Source organism: Hyaena hyaena, unplaced genomic scaffold, assembly GCF_003009895.1.
Source record: "Hyaena hyaena isolate Hyena2069 unplaced genomic scaffold, ASM300989v1 scaffold_215, whole genome shotgun sequence".
Classification (NCBI taxonomy): domain Eukaryota; kingdom Metazoa; phylum Chordata; class Mammalia; order Carnivora; family Hyaenidae; genus Hyaena; species Hyaena hyaena.
The window spans coordinates 480401-499930 of record NW_024080846.1 but is presented as its reverse complement, the minus strand read 5'-3'; the positions used below and the strand labels follow the sequence as shown (position 1 = coordinate 499930).

General features: G+C 36.0%; 1 protein-coding gene across 1 annotated transcript in view; it reads left to right on the top strand.

Annotated features, from left to right (window-relative positions):
- Positions 1 to 19530, top strand: part of ADAM9 (ADAM metallopeptidase domain 9) — a 141470-nt gene that overhangs the window by 46590 nt on the left and 75350 nt on the right. The window lies entirely within an intron of this gene.

The window sequence follows — 19530 nt, the reverse complement described above, 5'->3', positions numbered from 1 at the left end:
TTCAGGGAATAAGAAATGAATAATCAACAATAAAATAAGACAGGAGACTAAGCTAAAAACAGTAGCATGCAGAGTTAGGAAAGGAATATCCTGAAACAGTACTGTAGTGGAACTTAAAATGGTATATGAAGCAATGAGGAATGGACCCATACTTACTCATTCACGCAACAAGTTTTTATTGAGCACTGATCATGTGCTAGACTTTGTTTTATGCACTTGGACTGTCTCAGGGAATTAGATAAAGACTTGGCCTTCGTGGAGTGTACATTTTAATGGGGGAAGACAAACTAGTAACATAATAAATACATCAATAATGCAGAACATTAGGAGGTAATAAGTGCCATGGAAAATAAAATAGAGCAAGATTAGAAGATTGGGAGGGCCAGAGTGGTGGTGGTAGTGGCAGTGGTGGTGATGGTAGAGGTAAGGTTGCAATTTTAAATCTGTATTACCAGGGTAAGCTTCTTTGAGATGATGTTAGACTAACTACTTGAAGGAGGTGAGTTGAAAGCTGTGTGGGTATCTGAGAGAAGAGCCAAGTACCAAAGGAAGATGGTCAGGATAGGCTTTTTTTCAAGATGGAAGAAATTACAGCAGGTTTGTATGCTAATAGGACTAATTTAGCAGAGGGGTAAAATTGGTGATGTAGGACAAAGAGGGGGGCATTGCTATTAGTAGACCTTGAGTGGGTGAGAGGGCTTGGGATTGGGGGTACAAGTAGAGGGCTTTGTTCTAATGGAACACTTACTTGTAGGGTGTCTGTAGGAATAGGAATAAGTGGACATAGATGCTGGTAGATGGATAGATGTGGTGGGAGTCTGTGGCTCAGTTTTGTCAGTGAAGAATGAAGTAGATTCATCAGCGGAAAGGTTCGGGGGGAGGCTGGTGGGGGTTTCAGGAAATAGGAAAAGGTATGAGATAGTCATGTAGAAGAATGGGAGAATAAATGGAGGAGAGTATGTTTCCTGGGCACTTGTAAAGGCTCACCTCAGACTCATAGTCATGAATTTTAGGTGAGATTAGTCTCTGGTTGTATGTTTTTGTGCAGCCATATTCAACTGCATAGGTACATAAGAGGGTTGATGTTAACTAGGTTGTAGTTAGGCCAAATACAATGAAGTAAGAGAGGTGCAAGGAAGTCAAATCTATTTGCAAAGGAGTAATTATAATGATGGACCATGATATTTAAGCTGGATAAGGCTTATGAAAGGGAGGACATTAAGGGGACAAGGGAAGTAAAAAGGGAAAACGTCAATGAATTGGATGTCCTGATGAGATTGAAGGTATATTGGAGTAAAAGGTATATCTGGGGAGGATAAAATGCATAAAGTTGAGCTTATAAATTATAGTAATGGTAAAATGTCCATTAAAAGCTTGGCAATGAGTCATTGAGTGGTGGAGGATTAGATCATTGGAGGAGAGGAATTCAAGCCAAGGAGAGCCCAAGGGATTAATATGATTATCTACCTGTATATTGAAATTGGCAAAAATTAAGACAAGAATAGTGTTAGAGTGACGATGTTAGCAAGAAGGACATGAGAGGGAGTAACCCAGGGGTTGGTTATGTTATTGATAAAGACAGCAGGTAGTTTAATTTTATGAGATTCAAAGCTGGGAGATTTTAGAAAGGAGGGAGAGAGAATGGCCTAGAAGCAGCAATCTGGAGGAAGATTCTATCTCTAGTTGTATGAGGGTTTTGGGAAAAAGCTGCTGCACTTTGAGAAGGCTCTAGTGGAAGCTGTGAAATCAGGGAATAGCTGAATTTCAAGTAGAGCTTGACAGTGAAAGGTACTTTCAGAGAAGAGGTTGAGAATTTTGGAGGTTTTTTTTTTTTTTTTTTTCCTGCCTATCGACTGTGAATTCCAGGGTGCATAGTAAGGGAACAAGAAGGAGACAAGGTCCTACATAGAGAGCTACAGCTTGCTATGGTGATAGATGTAAACTGAAATAAAGGACATAATGGAATATGTCCTGGTAGACTCCAGGCAGCAGACTGGGCTGAGTGTGTTAGGAAATGGAATGAGTGAAGTGTTTGGGATTTCTTCTTGACCTCTGTCAGTAGATTCAAGAAGTCAGTCCTACGATGGGAATTCATTTTGGCCCTGGGTGGGTGACTCCTCCTTAATGCCTGTTCAAAAAAGATCTGCAAGTCAATTATTATAAGCTTTCCAGATTGCAAGGGGAAAGAACAGAGATTAAAAGTTAGAGAGAGGTTGAGAACACAGTGGAAAGAATAGTTTATGGGCCATTGGATTTAGAGGAGGGGCAATGAGAACAAATGGAGCTTGAAAGAAATTCTATAATATTAAAAAAATAAAAGTAAGTGGGAGAGGTATAAAGTCACAGAAAATTAGAGAAATATGTCTAACAGCATTTTATTTTATTACATTTTTAAAAATGTTTATTTATTTTTGAGAGAGAGAGAGAAAGAATGCAAGTGGGGGAGAGGCAGAGAGAGGGAGACACAACATCTGAAGCAGGTTCCCAGCTCCAAGCTGTTAGCACAGAGCCCGATGTGTAGCTCAAACTCATAAACTGGAAGTCATGACCTGAACCGAAATTGGACACTTAACTGACTGAGCCACCCAGCTGCCCCATCTAACTGCATTTTAAATTGTCATAATAATAACCTCAAGGAAGAATTGAAAACAGGATGCACATTTCTAATTCACAAGGACAATGGTTTTTGTTTTTTGTTTTTGACTCCACACCCAACATGGGGCTTGCATTCATTACCCTGAGATAAAGTGTCACATGCTCTACTGACTGAGCCAGCCAGGTGCCCCAGGACAAAAAAATTTCAGAAAATGTATTCCACTAAGAAAAAAAAGCCCTAAAGAACATATTGTTAAGGTGTTACAGAATAGAAAATGTAAGATATAATAATTTAAGGTCGAATACAATAGTTTTGACAAATATATATGGAGTGCCTCTCAGACTACGTCTTACACTGCTTCAATGAAATGTTTTATCTGGGAAACATACATGAGACAGAGAGGCTCAAAATAAGGCAAAAATGATCACTTTTCAATTTAGATATACAATCATTAATGAACATTTATCATAATTGTTTATATTATGTTATTAAAATATATAATGTAAATGCACACCTAGGTGGCTCATTCAGGTAAGTGTCTGACTTCGGCTCAGGTCATGATCTCGCAGTTCATGAGTTTCAGCCCCGCGATGGTCTGTCTGTCTGTCTCTCTCTCTCAAAAATAAATAAACATTTAAAATATATAATGTAAAAAGTTATGTCAAGGGAAAATGAGCACATATCTTGGAGGAAATTTTATTTTATTTTTTTAAATTTTTTAAATTTTTTAATATTTTTATTTATTTCTAGGAGAGAGAGAAAGAGACAGAGTGAGCAGGAGAGGGTCAGAGAGAGAGGGAGACACAGACTCTGAAATAGGCTCCAGGCTCTGAGCTGGCAGTCAGCACAGAGCCCGACGTGGGGCTTGAACCCACGAACCGCGAGATCATGACCTAAGCGAAAGTCGGACGCTTAACCGACTAAGCCACCCAGGCGCCCTTCTTGGAGGAAATTTTAAAACATTTTAATCATTAACAGATTATATAAACAAAACACTTAAGATTATAGAGGCTTAAATAAATATTAGTATGGTTGATTTAATAGATTAAAGTATAACTCTGTGTACAAGTAGATCGTGTATCTTCATTTCAGGTGTTTAGGAATCTCAACAAAAATTGACTATGTATTTTGCCAAAAGATTTACATAATTTAAAAAAAGCAGAAACAGAACAGGTCTCATTCTTTGGCCACGCTATGGTAAAACTAGATATTTTACCCTTAAATGAGTTAGTAATTTAAAAAAGCTCTTGTGGGGTGCCTGGGTGGCTGATTCAGTTCGGCGATCAACTCTTGATTTTGGCTCAGGTCATGATCTTACCCTTTGTAGGATCGAGCCCTGCATTGGGCTCTTCACTGACTGTGGCTTTTCTGCCTTCCTCCTCTCTCTCTGCCTCTCCCCCATTCGCCTCCTCTTTCTCTGTCTCTGTCTCTCTCTCTCTCAAAATAAATAAAAAACTTTAAAAAAAAATAATAAAAAACTTTTCTGAGTAAATCTTGTATCAGAGACCTAAAATCTAAAATAATTATATATTATTTTGAATGAAATGGTATTATATTACCTTTAAAACTTACTGCATATTAAAACTTTACCATGAACATAAGATGATCTTGAATATATAAGGTGATCTATAGTTTTTCCCGATGAGAACAGCAAGAAGACATTTTTGGGGGGAACCTTAAGGGTGTAAACTGGTAGGGATGTAGAAGATATATAGAGAGAGAACTATTGGGGGGCCATGGAGGGAAATAACTATGGTGATAGGAGAGACTGACCATTTAGGATTTGAAGTAGAGGGAGACTACCAACATCAGGTGAACCTGATAGAGTGGGACCCATAGGAATAATCAGCCTTATTCTCCTACTAACTTCTTATCTCTGCTAGTGCCTCTTATTGACCATGTATCATTGGATGCATTCTTCTAAGCATAGAACACAGTAGAGAAGAATGGGGATAATATTGGAGGGGAAACCATAAATCTTGGGCATACATGATACTATCAGTACTATTACTTTATCTTGGTTTAGATTTTCTAGCTAGTGCAATGAATAAGGAAAAGATTTAGGAATAAATATTTGAAAAGAGGAGGCAGTTAATGATGTAGGATTGTCTAGTTTTGAAAACCAAGGAAATCAAACATTAGAAATACAGTTATAAAATAAGTAGATTTCTAATAAACCAGTTATAACTATTTTGAAAGACATGAGAAAAAACTACATTTGCCGAAAATTCTGAATATCTTGAGATTAACATAATAGGAAATATGCAGTACTTGTTTAAAGAACACACACTAGTTTACTGCAAGTCCAAATACATAATTTGAGTAAAGTTAGTGTTCTTTTATGAGAAGACTAAATATTAGAAATGTATCGGTCTTTATGAGATTAATTCATAAATTTAATGTAACTCCAATCAAGTTCCAGATATGTATATAGTTCTTTCATTCTGGAATTTGACAAAAATAAATTTAAAGTCAACCTGGAAGAAGAATTTTGCAATAGTAGTGAAGACAATATTGAAAGAAGACCCTTAAAGAATGCTTTTGATACAAGCTATTATGATATGTACAATATTAAGCAAAAGAAACCTATCAACAATCTTATAGTAGAAAGTTCAGAAATACTAAAAGTGGCATTTTTAAAAGTTTTTTTTTTATCTTGTATTTTATACAAGCGTATCCATTTTTTTAATGTTTAGTTGTATTTGAGAGAGAGAGAAACAGAGCATGTGAGCAGGGGAGAGGCAGAGAGAGGAAGACAGAGGATTCAAAGTAGGCTCTGTGTAACATAACAGAAGAGAGCCCAATGTGGGGCTTGAACTATGAACTGTGAGATCATGACCTGAACCGACTGAGCCACCCAGGTGCTGCAAAAGTGGCATTTTTAAAAAGATGGTAAGTTGGGCTGACCTAATGTGTTAAGAATTTGGGAAAAATTACCATATATCATACATTAAAATAAATTCTAAATATATAATGAAATATAAGAAAACAGGATTTAATAAATAATAATCTTGAAGAAGGGTTTTTTAAAATAAACTTTTCTGCTCCCTGTCCCCCATTCCCCCTAAAACTATAAAGGACAAAACAGTCTATAGATTTGAAGAGTTGTGTATGTCAAAAACAATTCAAACAGTGAAATGGCAAGTAGTAAAAATACTATTTGAAACATATGTGAGAAGGTTTTTTTAAAAATAAAATACCATAAGTTTATGGATGAACAAAGGATATGATCAAGTAGCTCATAATAGAAGAAATAAATATAAAAGACCAGTAAATTTGTGAAACAAAGAGATGCAAATCACAACAATAACATGTTTTTAACCTATGGAACCAGGAAAGATCCAATACTAATACTTATTTTTGAAGGGTATGGAGGTCATCAGGGCACCCTCATATACTTTTGGTATGAGAATTGGTACAGGCTTTCTGTGGAGCATGTTGGTTATTTGTGTCTGAAACCCTTTTTGTGTCCAAACACTTCTGAGCCAGTAGCTTTATTCTTGGAAATTGTTCTAGGGGAATAATCAGAGGGTGAGCAAGCAGTATGCATATGCATTGTTAAGCAATAAAAACGGGCACAACTTACACATGTTTGAAAAAGATAGATTATTTATATTGACCATGAAACCCCTATTTAGTATAATACTGTATAGTAGAAGTCATATACATACATACATATATATATATAAATGTTTATTTATTATTGTGAGATAGAGCAAGCAGAAGTGAGGGTCAGAGAGAGAGAGAAAATCTATGTCAGTACAGAGCCCCATGTGGGACTTGAACTCATGAACCTTGAGATCATGACCTTAGCCAAAATCAAGAGTTGGACACTTAACCCACAGAGCTACCTAGACACCCCTAGAAGTCATATTTTTAAACAGTGGATTTTAAACTTTTATTTTAAGCTGGGGAAGCCTCCTCTTTTGTTTTCCTCTTACTATACTCTTACCTAAAATCCCATTATATAAAATATAGAAGGGGACTTTTTCTGGTTGAAGTGGGAGGAGGAAAAGCACCCTCTCCTCTCTAACTGCTTAGTGGCCCTCTCTATCCCCAGGCTGCCTTATCATTTTCATGGGCCTGAGGCCTCTTTGGTTTTGTGAGTCTCTTCCTCCATTAAAAATGATTAAAAATTAAATTTAAGACTGTGTTGGTATAATGACAGGTATAACCCAGAATAGATTCCTTTTTTTTCTTTTCTTTTCCTATTTTTTCTAAATTAAAAATTTTTTTTTACTTTACTTTTTTTTAAGATTTTTTTTTCTTTTTGAGAGAGTGTGGACAGGGGAGGAGGAGAGGGAGAGGGAGAGAGAGACTCAAGCAGGCTCCACGCCCAGTGCAGAGTACCACATGGAGCTCAATCTCACGACCCTGAGATCCTGACCTGAGTTGGATGCTTAATCAGCTGAGCCACCAGGTTCACTATTCACTATTAAATCGATTCACTATTAAATATTTATTATTGTGATCTCCCCTTTCTCGTCTGATTTTAAAATAAATTACATTTAAAACATTTTTGTGAGCCATTGAAATTATCACGAGCTTTTAGCTTTGTGCCATACTGTGCCTAATGTATTTGTTAGGCCTGGCTCCTGAGGGCATCTCCTTAGAAACTCTAGGGTACTGCAGAAGATGGTTTGTAAATCACTCTGGTTAATAATATGTTGGTTAAAATGTTTATTTTTCCAAGTGAAAAAAATATGTGAAATATCATGGTGTGAATTATTCCATTTTAAAAATATATGAACATGTGAAAAAAGACTGGATGTATGCCAAAATGTTTAGTCAGCTCCGATTATTGGCAGTAGTCATTCAGGTCATTTTTATATTTTTTATTATGGTTTTTCTTTATCTTTTGAATGATTTTTGCTCTGAGCAGATATATATTTTTTATTTAGGAAATAAAGCAATATTATTTAATAGAAGTATTCTAGAAAAAGTATAGGTACCAGTCTATTACAAATATTAATATTAAAATAATTAAATATTTAAGTGATTGCTAGTTACCAGTGTTCCCTGGACTTTACTCTTGAGAACTGATAATATATGCTTGAAATATTGTAGGTTAATCTTATTGTGGATTTATTTATTTTAAAATCTTTTCACTGAATGATCATATTTCGCTCTGTATAGATCTGAGTGGATTGTGCTGACTTTATTTTCCCATTATTACTGGTGCCCTAATAGTTTTACACTTTTGTTTAGCATTCTAGTAGAGATTTTAGGATATACAGAATAGTTGTCAGTTGTTGCCTTTGCCTTTTGGGGAGGTTGCATGATTGTGTAGTGAGTCATTATGTGAGTTTATACACAGTCTATTGATCTTATAGAAGTAATTTTGTTAGTGTAGTAAGTTAAAATTACCCAGGGCAAAAAGAGAAAAAGTCTTGTTTGTAATTTACTGACTTTCTATGACAGAGCTATAGCTCATAGATAAGTATTGGATAATTATAAATATTCCACTGCTTACAGATATTCACCTCTTGAGCTTTTGTTTTCACTATTGACCTTTTGTGTATTATGCCTACAGGGTTAAAATGAGACTTGGCTTAAGCATGGGTCTTAAGGCAAAGCAAAACATTAAAGAGACAGTTTGAGACTGGGTGAGATTGCACAAGGAATGATATTTGGGGATATCATTGTTTACAGGGTTAGTGTAGAAGCACTTTAGGAGTATTAGGATAGAATTGAGTCTGTAGCAAACATAGACTCTGAGTTTGTGGTCTGAGGCAACACTTGTAATGGCTTGGTCCAAAAGGACTTCTAATGAAGGAACATTGCTTTCTAGATCTAGGAATATAAAATCTTGGAGAATAAAAGGTTTTGCAACTCCCCAAAAAGAACAATAAGTGAGACCTTCACTACTGAATAAAGGGAGACCTGCTTCTTCTAAGGAAAATGTAAACCTGCTTCTTCTAAGGAAAATGTAGACTGTCCCTGGGAGGAGGGCAGAATGGACATAATAGAGATGGTGTTGAATTAATTCTTTAAGGTCTGGTGAGCACTGCTTATTAGGTAGATGACTCTAATCTATTTCTAATTGAAATAGACTTACTTGCTCCCACAGTTGGCAATAAGTCTCTTAGACTTATTAATGGTGGTGTTTTCTGTTGCATCTTCTTGTGTATTTTTGTTTTGATTTTTAGAGAAAGCCTGCCCTGCATTCCAAGTTTACCTCTTACTCTGGCCTTTATCTTGGATTCTGGGTGTTTTGTTTTGTTTTGTTTTAGATGATTGCTTCATATAAAAGCTATAGCCCTGTGTTGGCTTTCTGATCTTTAACAACCCCCATCAGGTTGAGCAAATCATCTTTTTTTATAAAGGATTTCTCAGTCCTGACTGAGTACCCTTCTAGTTCCCTAGAGTCCACCGAGCCTGACTTCAGATAGAGAAGCACCAAGAATAACTCTTGCTGGGCCTTCTTGTTCTGATAGAATTCATGATGTACTTTAAAAAAAAATTTTTTTTTTTATTCCCTCTGCCCCTGCCCCCTCAAAATAATAAACTTAAAAAAAACAGTTTTATTATAAAAAATAAAGCACGTAAGAAAATGTAGCTAAACAAATGTATAGGTGGACATTTGTATAAGAACCCACATCAAATCTCTAGCAGCATCCACAGAGGTACCTTTTGCAGTTTTCCTCCAACATATCTTCTTCCCTGAAGCTAACCATTATCTTGATTTTTATGGGAATCATTTCCTTGCTTTTCGTTACAGTTTTGCCACCTAAATATGTATTCCTAAACACATTAGTTTTCACCTGTTTTGAGGTCTAATCATAGAATAGATTAAATAGAGTAAACAAACAGAATTATGCAAGGTACTTCTCGTTGGTGTGGCTTTTTTTAGTTGACATTGTGTTTGTGATGTTTGTCCATCCTGATACAGGTAGCTGCAGTACATTTTCATTTTTGTTGCTTCCGTCTTCTTTTGGTTTGAAGGTTGCCCCACTGAGATTTTACCTCCTCTATATATTTGAGTTAAAACTCAAAGAAAGCTTAGAGGTAGGAGCTGTGCACCATAACTGCTGAAATCAGAGGTGGCTGGAGGAGTGAGTGCTAACTATGTACCTCACCAACAATTGATAGTATCTACTTTAAACTTTAGCTAATGACTTGGGTGTATAATGGTATATTATTGTGCTTTTACTTTGCATTTCCCTGATTACTAATGAGATTAGATTTGATCACCTGTTTATGGGCCATTTGGATTTTGTTTTTCAATCTGCTCTCCCTTTCCCCATTTTGCTGTTGGGTTGACTTTCTTTATTGATTTGTTAGAGTTCTTCATAAATTTTTTGGTGACTTCTGAAAAATTCATAATTTTAATACAGTCATGTATATCAATATATTCCTTTATGACAGTTGCTTTTTGTATCTTATTTAAGAAACCATTCCCTAACTTTGATGTCACAGAGATATTCTTGTGTGTTGTCTTCCAGATTCTTATCCGTTTTTTGTTTTTTGAAAAATTTTTTAATGTTTTATTTATTTTTGGGAGAGAGATAGAGACAGCGTGAGCGGGAGAGGATCAGAGAGAGAGTGAGACACAGAATCTGAAGCAGGCTTCAGGCTCTGAGCTAGCTGTCAGCACAGAGTCCGATGTAGGGCTCAAACCCGTGAACCGTGAGATCATGGCCCGAGCCAAAGTCGGACGCTTAACCACCCAGGCACCCAGACTCTTATCCCTTTTAACCTTCATATTTAGGTCTGTAATCCACCTAGAATTATTGTTTGTGCATTGTATAAGGAAGAGGTCAGGTTTTTTTTCCCCAATAGGAATACTTCATTGAATTGGCATCATGTGTTAAAAAGATATCCCTTTCATTCCTACTTTGCAGTGTCATCTTGTCATAAATCAAGTGTCCACAGATGTATAGTATGTGTTTCTGGGCTCTTCTGTTTCATTTGTAAATTAGTCTATATTTGCATCAGGACTACAGTTTCCTAATTTTCACAACTTTATCATTGGTCGATTAAAGCAAGTTATCCTACTTTGACCTACTTGTTTGAGAGTGTGTTGGGTATTGTACTTTCTCATGTAAATTTTAGGATTAACTTGTCCTATTCCACCAAAAAGTCTTATTTGGCATTTGATTGATATTGTATTAAATCTCTCGATTAGTTTGGTGAAGAATTATTTTCAATAAGTAGTCTTCAAGTCCATGATCTTTAATTCCTCATATTTTTTACAGAGATTTAAATTTCATGGGGCGCCTGGGTGGCTCAGTCAGTTAAGCTCTAACTTCGGCTCAGGTCATGATCTCATGGTTCGTGGGTTTGAGCCCTGTGTCGGGCTCTGTGCTGACAGCTAGCTCTGAGCCTGGAGGCTGCTTCAGATTCTGTGTCTCCCTCTCTCTCTGACCCTCCCCTGCTCAGGCTCTCTCTCTCTCTCAGAAATAAATAAAACGTTAAAAAAAAAAAATTTCTTTTGTTAGTTTATTCCTATACTTTATATTTTTGGATATTATTGTAGGTGATATCTCTTTTAAAAATTAATTTTCTAATATTTTTGTATAAAAATAAAATTGATTTTGTATATGTGCTTCATATTTAGCATCTCATTGCATTCTTATATCAGTGCTACATACTTGTAAATTCTTTTGGCTATTTACTTGTATAATCATATCATCTGGCAATGATGAAGTCTTGTTTCTACCTCATCAATCCTTATATAACTTTTATTTATTTATTTTTATATTACCTTACTGTACAGGAGGGTCCTCCTGTACAGTATTGAAATAGAAGTGGTGGTAATGTGCTTCTTTGTCTTACTCTTTTTTTTTAACAAAAATAGTTAACACACAATGTTGTATTAGTTTCAGGTGTATAGCATAGTGATTCAACAATTCTATGCATTACACTAGTTACCATCTATCAAAAGAAAAGCTTTCAGCCTTTTATCATTAAATATAATGTTTGCTAAAGATTTTGCACACTCTTTTTTTTTCTTTTATTTTTAAAGCTTTTATTTAATTTCTGGTTAGTTAACATGCAGTATAATATTAGTTTTAGGTATAGAGTTTAGTGATTCATCACTTACATACAACACCCAGTGCTCATCATAACAAGTACCTTCATCATACCCATCATCCACTTAACCCATCCCACCACCTATCTGACCTCCAGTAACCTTCAGTTTGTTCTTTATAGTTGAGAGAGTCTGTTTTCCGGTTTGCCTCTCTCTCTCTCTCTCTCTTTTTTTACCCTATATTAATATGTTTTGTTTCTTAAATTCCACATATGAGTGAAATCATATGATATTTGTCTTTTTCTGACTGACTCATTTTGCTTAGTGTAATACTCTAGTTCCATCCACATTATTGCAAATTGCAAGAGTTCATTCCTTTTGATGGCTGAATGATATTTCAGTGTGTGTATGTGTGTGTGTGTGTGTGTGTGTGTGTGTGTGTACACACCCCACATCTTCTTTATCCATTTACCAGTGGATAGGCATTTGGGTTCTTTCCATAATTTGGCTATTGTTGATAATGCTGCTATAAACAGTGGAGTGCCTGTGTCCTTTCGAATCAGTATTTTTGTATCCGTTGGGTAAATACTTAGTAGTGCAATTGCTGGATTGTAGGGTAGTTCTATTTTTAACTTTCTAAGGAACCTCCATCCTGTTTTCCAGAGTGGCTGCACCAGTTTGCATTCCCATCAGCATTTAAGAGTGTTCCCCTTTCTCTGCAACAGATACTCTTTATTGGGTTAAGGATTGTCCTTTCTCCATCAGGTTGTCTTTGATACTTTGTCAAAGATATGTTTGCACGTATAGGAGGATTAGGAGGAACTTGACGGAGGACCAAGGGGGAGAAGAAGGGCGGAAATGGTGGGGGAAAGGGAGAGAGGCAAACCATGAGAGACTCTTGAATGCTGACAAAAACTGAGGACTGATGGATGTGGGGGGGAGGGGGGGATGGGCATGAAGGAGGGCACTTTGGGGATGAGCACTGAGTGTTATGTAGAAACTAATTTGACAATAAACTATTTGTAAAAAAAAAATAAATAAAAAAAAATAAAAATAAAATAAAATTACTTCAAAGAGAAAAAAAATAAATAAATAATTAAAGTTAAAAAAAAAAAAAAGATATGTTAACTGTATTTGTGTGGATTTGATTCTCTTCCATCAATCCATTTGTGTATTCTTTTGCCAATACTATGCTGTCTTGATTTACTGTAGTGTTATGGTAAATCTTAAAGCCAGATAGTGTCACTTTTTAAATTTTATTCTCTTTCCATATTGTGTTGGTCATTATGGGTCTTTTTCTTTCCATATAAACTTTAGATCAATTTGTTGATACCCACAAAATAACTGGGTGGGTATAAATAGCTATAAATAAATAGCTGAATATAATTGGGGTTGCTTTGAATCTATAGATCAAGTTGGGAAGAATGGACTTCTTTACAATGTTGAGTTTTCCTGTCCCTGAACATGGAAATAATCTCCATTTATGTAGATCTTTTTTTCTTTCTATTTTTTAAAACTTTTTATGTTTTTATTTTATATTTGAGAGAGAGAGAGAGACAGAGCACGAGCAGGGGAGGGGCAGAGACATGGAGACAGAATCTGGCGCAGGCTCCAGGCTCTGAGCTGTTAGCACAGAGCCTGATGTGGGGATCGAATTCACGAGCAGTGAGACCATGACCTGAACCAAAATCGGACGCTTAACTGACTGAGCCACACAGGCACCCCTATGTAGGTCTGTTTTGATTTTTTTTCATTAGAGTTTTGCAGTTTTTCTCTGTAGATCTTGTACATATTTTATTAGATTTATACCTAAGTTGTTTTGTTTTTGCTTTGGCCAATATAAATGTTATTGTGTGTTTAATTTCAAAATCTGTTGTTTGTTGCTGGTATATAAGAAAGCAGTTGACTTGTATATTCATCTTATTATGTTATACAACCTTTAATTGCTTTAATTAGTTTGGTGTAATTGCTTATTTCAGAAATATTTTTTTGATTCTTTTGGAGTTTAAATTTTTTTTTTAAGTTTATTTATTTTTGAGAGACAGAGAGAGACAGAGCACAAGCAGGGGAGGGGCAGACAGAGAGGGAGACACAGAATCCAAAGCAGGCTCCAGGCTCTGAACCGTCAGCACAGAGCTGGATGCAGGGCTCAAATTCACGAACCGAGATCACGGCCTGATCCAATGTTGGATGCTTAACCGACTGAGCCACTCAGGCTCCCCGTCTTTTGGATTTTCTACATAGACAATCATGTCATTTATGACAGTTTTATTTCTTCTAATCTGTATGTCTTTGTTTCCGTTTTTTTATTGATTACACTGTCAGTTTTGTCTGATATTAATTTAACTTTCCTAGATTTTTTTTCATCCTTTTACTTTGAACTTTTCTTTATCTTTACATTTTAGATATATGTTTCTAAACAACATATGTTTAGATTTTATTTTTTAATCCAGATTGACAATATTTATCTCTTAATTGTATCATTTAATTTACTTATGTTTAATGTAATTACTAATATACTATATTTATTTAAATGTAGATGCAATTGATTATAAGCTACATCATTATTTACATACAACTAAAAAGAAAAAATGGAGGGGCACCTGGGTGGCTTAGTTGGTTAGGTGGCCAACTCTTGATTTTGGCTCAGGCCATAATCCCAGGGTTGTGGGATTGAGCCCTGTGTTGGACTCCATGCTTTGTTCCTGGAGCCTGCTTAAGATTTTCTCTCAATCTCTCTCTCTCTCTCTCTCCTCTCTCCCCCTCTGCCCTATCCCCCTGCTCATGCTCTCTCTCTCTCAAAAAATAAAAATTCTCTCTCTAAAAAAAAAAAAAACAAAAGGAAAAATGGTGACAATTAAATTAATACTTTAATTGTTACATGTACTTCAATTTCAGAGTATTTTAAATAAGTGAAGAATGTATTTTAGAATTAATGCAATGAGCATTTGGGTTTAAATCTGCCATCTTATGTGTTTTTTTGGTCTCACTTATGTTCTTAAAAACACCTTCTCTTTTGTTTATTTTGGATTGATAATGTGTTTTCAATATTCATTATTTTCCCTCTATTAGAATGGAAGTTATATAGTTTTTTATTTTGTTTTAGAAGTTATTATAACACATGTCCATGATTTATGATGTTTAATATCTTAAAAAAATTTTTTAATGTTTATTTATTTTTGAGAGGGAGAGCACACATGCGCACAAGTGGGGGAGGGGCAGAGAGAGAGGGAGACATAGAATCTGAAGCAGGCTCCAGGCTCCGAGTTATCAGTACAGAGCCTGATGCGGGGCTCGAACTCACGAACTGTGATATCATGACCTGAGCTGAAGTCGGAGGCTTAACTGAGCCACTCAGGTGCCCCATGATGTTTAATATTAAATCATATCCTTCCTTACACAATGCAAGGACTTTGGAGCAGTTTGACTTTATTTATTCACTTCCTGACATATATAGCTATGTGTCAGCAGTGTATTATTACCATTGTTTAATGAACAGTGTTCATTACTGTTTGTTTAGATTTGCCTACACAGTAATCACTTCCATTACTCTTTGGTTCTCTTGCATGTCTGTCTACCATTTAGTATCATTTTTTAGTTACCTTGAAAAACCCTTTTTAAATTTCTTGCAGGAGTTTATCTCTTAGTGACCCCCCTCCCTGAGGGTGTCTTTATTTCTCTTTCATTCTTGAGAACATTTTTGTTGAATATAGAATCCTAGACTATCAGATATTTTCTCTTAGCATATTGGTATTATTCTGTTTTCTTTTGGTCTTCATGTTGCTGTTGATGTCAGCTATCACTAAAATGTAATTTTATTGAAGCAGATTTATCTACTTTTGGCTATTTTCATAGTTTTCTCTCTTTTTTTTTAAGGTTCACTAACATTGAAGTTGTGGAAAGAAAAAAAATAGCATGCATGCACATTGATACACCCACATATGCATTCATATCTTCCTTAGGATTTTTTTTAGTTTTAAGGTTTGATGTTTGATATTTTTAATAAATTGTGATAAATTCTTAGCTATTATGTTTTACATAACTGCTTCTTCACATATTGCCTCTGTGCATAGTGTTTCTGCGTATTTGCTATCCTTCTTCTATGGTTCTAGTTCACTGTGTGTAAGACCTCACAACATCCTGTCTCCTACCTTTTCTTATATAGTTTTCATCATTTGTGTTTCTTTTTGGGTGATTTCTTCTGACACCTTCCAATTTACTAAACCTATCTTTATCTGTATTTAGCCTGTTGTGAAATCTGTCCATTCAATTCTTAATTTTGCTTATTATGTTTCATTTGCCAAATTTCTGTCTGGTTTACTACCTGCTTTATTACTATTGTGGACTTCATTTTCCTGCTAAAATTTTCAAGCTTGTCATTTTTTTCCTTGACCATAGTAAGCAGGGTGTTTTTGGTTATTATTTGATAATTCTAGTATCTGGACACTTTATTGGATTGTATCTTTTTTTTTTCTCATAATTTCTTTTAGTGTGTGTGTGTGTGTGTGTGTGTTTCTCGGTATTTTGTGTCTTTATGTTGTATTTTGGTAATATGTTGGTCAATGTGTTTGTACAATTTTTGATGAGAATAACTTACAAGAAGGGTTATGATATCAAATCTTAAAAAAAAAATTTTTGTTAATGTTTATTTTTGAGAGAGAGACAGACAGAGCATGAGTGGGGGTGGGGGTGGTAAAGGAGAGAGGGAGACACAGAATCTGAAGCAGGCCTCAGGCTCTGAGCTCTTATCACAGAGCCTGACACAGGGCTCAAACTCACAGACCATGAGATCATGACCTGAGCCAAAGTCGGACTCCCAACCGACTGAGCCACTCAGGCACCCCTCAAATCTTTTTTTGAGGATAGATTTCCTACCTTCTACTTCATATGCTGTGTGGTAAAATAAATACTAATTGGATGTTCATTATAAGTTAGGCTTTTTTAGGTGCAGTTGATAGAGATAATTGATTTTTTTTTCCAGATAACTCAGTCATTTGGAGCCAGTTCTGTTTAAAAAGTGAATAATATAACTTTGTAATATGATTTTTGTTAATAAGGTATTTTGAGGTGGGGCTGACAATCAGGGCACTCTTTTAAAAAAATCTAATTAAGGAGTTCTGCTCTTTCGCTGTGAGGATTAGGACGATGGTGGTAGAACTGTGTTCTGATTATTTCCAAGTTACTCATAGAAGGAATATTCTAATTGTTAGTTGCTTTTGTGTCATATTCTGGTAGACTGTTTCCATCCCTGTCAGTCACATCTATCTTCTTTTGATGAAGTTTTGGAAAACTTGCTTAGATGTGAAAACAGAGATAAGGAGATGCTTTAAATTAATGCCCTCACACCCAGAGGTGAAATGTAGAGAATATGAATACTTCAGTTGCTCTTCAAGCCAAGTATCAAGAGAAAGATCATCCTTATTACCATAGGTGCCATCCAGGGATGACTAGGGGAAAACTATCTTCATTATAGCTCCCAGAGCATTACTGCCGAGCAATACAGGGATATATGTTACTATCTCCATCAGGTAAAACGCCAGAAATGCTTATGATTTTGTTAATCCTTTTCAGTACTCTAGTCAGCTTCATTGTAGAGAAAAAGATTTTTTTTTTTATAGGTTGCTTTAGGATCAAACATTTTAAACATCGTATCTATGAGAAAATATATCCAAACTAGTACGTAGGAGGCATATTTAAAAAATAACCTGTTTCAAAGTGGTAGACTTTATGTAGATTAGAATTAGGGACTCAAGTGTAGAAATATACATATGTCTGCACAATTTTTGTGGCTATTGGTTGACTAATGTATTTTTACAGAAAATGTTGTATGTATACCATGTGGCAGGCAAGGTACTTACCATACAAAGATAAACAATAGGAAATAAAAAGCTGTTACAATATTTTAAAAAGTTTTTGCTTATTTATTTTTGAGAGAGAGAGAGAGACAGACAGACAGAGGGAGCCCACAAGCAGGGAGGGGCAGAGAGTGAGAAGGGGACAGAGGACCTGAAATGGGCTCTGTGCACACAGCAGAGAGCCCGATGTGGGGCTTCATCTCACAAACTGTGATGTCACTGCCTGACCTGAAGGCAGATGCTTAACCGACCGTGCCACCCAGGCACCCCTACAAATCTGTTTAAATTGAAGTTTCCTTTATTTATCAGATAATTACTAGGTATTGCTACTCTGACATCTTCACCTGCTGACTGTTAAACTCAAACTCCTGTTGTTCTTCCCAAAACCTGTTCTACCCACAGTCTTCTTCATATCATTTAAGGGCAACTCCTTCCTTGTAGCTCAGGACAAAAAGTTGGAGTCATCCTTGACTTCTCTCTTTTTATTCACATTCCTCATCTTAAGGGCTGTTCCTTTAAAACATAAATAATCCAAACACTTCTTACTGCTTCCATTGCTGTCATGCTGGTTCATCATCATCTATTGAGTGACTTTCTCTAAGAGCCCCTTGTATGTTCTTCCTGCCTAACATAGGAACCATGGTGATCCTGTAAAGACACAAGTCAAATCATGTTACTCCTGTTCACCACTTTCTATTGTATTATCCCTCTAAATTCCTCATTTCACTCATAATAAAAGGTCAGAGTCTTACAATGGCTTATTCTCACCTGGTGTTGATTGCCTCTCTCATTACTCATTCCCTCACTGACTCACTCCACTCACTGACTCACTCCACTCTAGCTCCACGGGCTCCCTTATTGTTTCCTGCCACCCAGGCAGGCTTTCAGCTTAGGGCTTTTGCACTTGCTATTCCTTCCTGGTATGAATTTCTTTTCCCAGATAGCTAGTTTTGATTTGGTTGTCACAGTGTTTGAAATACCTGTCCTGACTTTGTTTTAAAAACTACTGTTTCTTCTTCTCACTTCCCCCCGCCCCGGGGCCTGGGTCACCCCCTTCATTTCTCACTTTTTGCCCCCCCGCCCCGGGCACTTCTCACTTTCTGTATACTCCCCAGTTTACTTATTATGTGTATAGTTTGTCTCACTCACTAGAAGTCAAGTTTATAGGGGTGAGGATTTTTGTCTGTGTTGTTCACTGTTTCATCCTTTGCACAAGAGAAGAATGCCTTGTACATAATAATGTTCAGCAAATACTTGTTAAATGAATGATATTATACAAAAGGACTTCTCCTCATAATATCCTTAATCAGAGAGTCGTGAGAAAAACAATACAGAAAACAAGCTTCTTTGTTATTGTGAATAACTTTGTGGTAGATCTTTTCTTTCTATGTGAGTCAAAATATTGCTTTTGCTCATTTTTTTGGTTATAGACAATTGACCATTTATATTCTTTCTCCTTTCTTTGTCTGCTGTCAGTCTGTTAACCCTACATTCAAACACTTTTTTTGTCAAATAGTAGTTAACAGTACCAAAATGTCTAGGCAGACTGTTTTCCATTCCCAAGAGCCAAGAGCCCAGACTATTTCCTTCTCTGGAAACTGGGCCAGTTAGCAAAGAAGAGTATAACATGTCTATCTAAAACACAAAGTCTCACAGAAAGGATCTGTGTCTTAGATTCCTTGGATGTACAAAAGACCCAACACAGACAGGGTTGCCTCCTCAGTAACTATAATGCGACACAGTTTTCATCTCTGCTGCTACTTTTGGCACCACTGCTCAAACTGATGAAAGAGATTCTTTCAGGGTGCTAACTTCCCCTGATAAAATTTTAATGGGACTTGGATTTCTCAAAGATCCTTGGTGTATGTATGGGTGTGTTTCTCCATAATCTTCAAGAATGAAAATTAGGCGATGGGACTATCGGAATATATTTTAGACTGTTGAGTAAACCAATAACTAAAAAAACCCAACAGCTTATAGAATCTATCAACATTGCTATATATAATTGTATAAATATCACATGGATAGCTCAAGGTGGACAGTTTGTAGAAGCCCATGTAGCCTTCAGAGTATTAACCAGAGTTCTCAAGAATTATTATAAGGCA